The sequence below is a fragment of the Talpa europaea genome, assembly GCF_964194135.1.
Source record: "Talpa europaea genome assembly, chromosome: 1".
Classification (NCBI taxonomy): domain Eukaryota; kingdom Metazoa; phylum Chordata; class Mammalia; order Eulipotyphla; family Talpidae; genus Talpa; species Talpa europaea.
Genome location: NC_140073.1, coordinates 33,379,300 through 33,383,750, shown reverse-complemented (window position 1 = coordinate 33,383,750; position 4,451 = coordinate 33,379,300). Strand labels below are relative to the sequence as shown.

The 4,451-nt window shown below is 41.5% G+C and overlaps 1 pseudogene across 1 annotated transcript; it reads right to left on the bottom strand.

Annotated features, from left to right (window-relative positions):
* Positions 1-395: 395 nt before the first annotated feature.
* On the bottom strand, positions 396-2,277 carry LOC311174464 (annexin A2-like; annotated as a pseudogene). The gene is made up of 2 exons: positions 2,223-2,277; positions 396-1,297 (listed from the first exon to the last, which is right to left on the bottom strand). The product of its transcript is annotated as an annexin A2-like (transcript).
* Positions 2,278-4,451: the final 2,174 nt, after the last annotated feature.

Sequence of the window (4,451 nt, the reverse complement as noted above, 5' to 3'; positions counted from 1 at the left end):
TGAAGAATAAGCCTGATATTTTTGTTACTTCAATGCCATCATATTGTCCTCAAGGCTGGAGATGAACCATCTGCATCTCTATAATGCTACATGCCCTGAGACCACAGAAGCAGGAAAATGGCCTCTTTCTCTCAATCAAATTTCTTGCAAGTGCAACAAATTTATTCACATTACAGATTTCTCTTCCGACTCCTTGGAATGTTCATTTCTTTGTAAGGAGAGACTAGACAGGGAAAGGCAGGCAATGCTAAAATAGGCTACTAAGGTAAGAATGGAGGCAATGCCAAGGTCATCTTCACAGGGAGGAGCACAGGGGCTATTAGAGTAAGCCGATTTCTTAACTGTTATCTGGAAGCCTTGTGCTCCACTCTTGGATGCATGAGCTGCCTCGAGCTTCAGTCATCCCCACTGCACAGGTACACTAGCGCCGTCTGGTAGTGACCATTAGTATCTTGCTGGATGTAGGAGTAGAGGGTCTTGTGGTAATTTTTCTTGAATTCAGACCTGAATTTCAACATGTTCACTGGACGAGACCAGGATTCTAATCAGAACTTTATCGCAAGGTGCCTTTCCTTCAAGGCATTCTACAGTTGGCTAGCAAATATATTGGGGCTTGTTCTTAATACATTGGACCAATTTCAGGAAAACATTTTCCAGGTGTCCTTTGACCTCCTTTCTGATGTTCTCCTCCATGTCATAAGGGTTGTAGCTCTTGCACTTTTCGAATATTTTCCGGAGTTGACACACGTTCCAATCTGATGATACGGATCCACTTGGGGACATCAGTTGCTTTCCTCTTCACTCCAGCATCATAGAGATCCTGGGCTTCTAGGTCAATCAATTCATAATCAATGACAGAGCCCTCCTCTGCCCTGCTACCCTTTGCAAAGGTAACCATCAGCTTGTGGGAGTCACAAGAAATGTCGAAATAATGTTCTTCTCCAAATCTGTCTTGTACATATCCTTGAAGAGTCTATTTCTTGAAGGTCCTTGTTTGTCCTCTACCAAATGATCTTGATGAGGGACTCCTCATCCGTTCCCAGTCTCTTCATGGAGACTTTCAGCTCCAAAGCATCATACTGAGCAAGTGTTTTCTAGAGACCTCAAATCACCATCTCCAGGTGGCGAAACTAGGCTAACTTGAATGCTGAAGCAAGTTCCTGTTTGGTTTTTCTCTGGTAGGTGAAGGCAATATCCTGTCTTTATAATGAACAAACAAACACTTTGACTGACCCATATGCACTTGGTGTAATGTGATGACCCTCCAAGCTGAGCTTGCACAGAATTTCATAAACAGCTGGGTAGATGCAGAGAGCTGTGAGAGTCTCTTGATCAGGTCATTTTTTGGCTTGTTATAGTGTTTTTATCTTCTATTTAATGAATTGTTTAAGAAAAAATAAATTATTAGCTTGAATTTTTTGTCCATCTTTGTATTATGCAGTGCTGGTTTTAAATGCAAATATAATAACATTTAACTTGCTTATGAACTCAACAAAATTATACAATTCTGCTTTGAAGGTCCCATATGCCCTTGTATTTCATTCTTAGAAGAACAGTGAAAATGTTGCAAATAAGTAACTCAACTCTCTGATTTCACTTCTTGATGTGCACATATTCTACCAGCATTCTTTACCTTGAACTTAGTGATTAGTCAGGAAGAACTGAAAGGAAAGGAACTACAGGTTTCCCTGTTATTCCCTTTCCTTTTATGACATTATTTTTAGCAAGTGATTGGTTACTATAGGGAAATCACCTAAATAAGAATGTGATAGGGTTTCTTAGCCATTTGCCTTCTTTCTTCATTAAAATCATTTTTTAAAAAAAAGATTTATTTATTTGTGCATACAAGTACTGGGATACAGGTCAGAGGTGCGGGGTGGGGGTGAGAGGATTCACCAGAGACAGAGTGGGGAGCAGAACAGACAGATTGAGTGAAATACACTGCTGAGGGATGCGGCCGGTGAGACAGGAGAGGTCTGCTGCGTTGTGTGGGTCAGCTTCCTGGCCTGCTGGGGATTGAACTCGTGCTGCAGAGGCTGCGGATAATTTCACAGTGCTGTGCTTAACCCCTTACACCACCAGGGAGGCCCTTTCTTCATTAGAATCATATTCTGGGTTGACTGGAAAGCATTTGTCAGGATTTTCAGCACGCCGGCATATATTTTTGTATTCATAACATGCTTAATTGAGTCTCGCTGAACTACCAAGCAATACAGGTCTACCAGAATTCTTGCTCTGAAGGGGACTAAAGCAGCAAGGAACAGCTGTCATGCACATTGCGCATATAAATCTGCCCATGTGCATGTTCCTTTGTCCCATCAGACTTAACAAGACACAAGTTCAAAAATTAAGAATTTAATATGGCAGCAGTAGGGCATTAAACCAAGTGTATGGCCCTTCTGAGTACAGAGCCCTGTGTATGGGTGGAACACCCATGAAGCTGGCCCTGGATATAACAAGTAGATAGTAATGGATATTGAGTGTCAACTACCATATACAGTGTAGGACACTTGTGAACAGATGCATTAGGATGACTGAAGCAGTGGAACAGAAAGAAACCATGTATATGAGAGACAATCGATGTTGACTTCCTAGTTCTTCAAGACCCACTTACACTTCCTCTGTCCCTGTTTACCAGCAGTGAATTGTGCAATATGAAGAAAACGAGCTCTTTTTTTTCTTTAAAGATGTATTTATTTATGCATACAAGAACTGGAGTACAGGCCAGAGGTGGGGTGGGTGAGAGGATTCACCAGAGACAGAGTGGGGAGCAGAACAGGCAGCTCTACTGAAATACACCACTGAGGGGAGCAGCAGGCGAGACAAGGGAGGTCTGCTGTGCCATGTGGGTCACCTCCCTGGCTGGGGATCAAACTCATGCTGCAGTGGCTGCGGATAGTTTCATAGGTTGTGTCTTAACCCCTTGAGCCACCAGGGAGGCCCCCAAATGAGCTCTTTTGTCAGCTCATATTGTACTTTTTGGTGACTAGTAAAAGGTACCTCTTTCTTAAGATATTTTGGTGCCATCTGTTGGAAAACTCTCATAATAACTATATAAATAGTGACAACAATGAAAGGTATCTACGTATTGGGCAATGCTCATTTGGTATAAATGTGAATGGCAGCTGTGCCTATCACCCCCAAGGTTTCAGGGGGCCAGAGGCACAGGTTTTGATAACTTACAACTTGAACTTAAGCAAACTTAGTGGACAGAAGGTAGGAGTTAAGGCAGCTCAGTCACACCCCTGAATCCTAGTATCAGAAGCCATCAGATGAGATTTAAAACCAGAAGCAACTCACTTTATATTGCCTTGCCCCTTGAAGCCCCTGAAGATTGTTGTTATGGGGACTTTTGGTCAGTTCCACCATTTCAAAGTCTACTGGAAGGAATGATATTTTTATATAAGAGAAGTCCACACAGGTCAACAAAAATATCCTTCTTTTGCTTTTTACTGAAATTATATTAATTCTTTGTGGTCCACATATCTTGTGCTAATTAAAAGTCTGAAAATCAGAGCAATGTATCTTTTATTAACAGAAAAAAAAAGAGAAAATTGATTATAAAAGCAATTTGTGTCAGAGATGTCTTTCTAATCATAATGTCCCTGAGATGGAAAAATGATTAAGGGACTCTTAACAACGCAGCTATCTGAAACCCTGCTCACGGCCAGGCCTTTCTTTGTGGATGGAGAAAGCAAAACATTTGAGAAAGTGCAGAAGCTGCCTGAAGTTACATCACTTGAGTACAGCAGCTCCTCAAATAATGTCACTTGCTTCAACATTATTTGGTTACAACGGGGATGAGAAAATACCAATCCCAGATAATAATGAAGAAAACCATGTTATTTGAGAAACTGTTTTCTTTCTTTTTTTTTTTTTAAAGATTTATTTATTTATGCAAACAAGAACTGGGGTACAGGCCAGAGGTGTGGGGGGTGAGAGGATTCACCAGAGACAGAGCGGGGAACAGAACAGGCAGATTGACTGAAATACATCGCCGAGGGGAGCAGTGGGCGAGTCAGGAGAGGTCTGCTGCACCATGTGGGTTGCTCCCTGGCCAGGGATTGAGCTCATGCTGCAGTGGCTGCAGACAGCTTCATTGGTTGCATCTTAATCCCTTGGGCCACCAGGGAGGCCCACAAACTGTTTTCTTTCTGTGTCATTTGGCTTAAAGTCACAGTTTTCAAGAACCTATTGACAATGTTCAGTGAGGACTTAATGTGAATGACAGTTAGGGTTCTGACTCAGGTTTCTTGGCCCCTGAGGCAGACTCCTTTTCCCCCAGAAATAGATAACTACTTTTTCCCCCTTCTCTTCTTTTTCTTCTTGAAATCTCATTAAACTTTTCAGACCAAAAAAGTCATTAACATTTGCTAAAAGGTTACTGAATATTATAAATATATCCAGCATTTGTTAACAAGCATTAATAATTTGTATGAATGCTTTATACT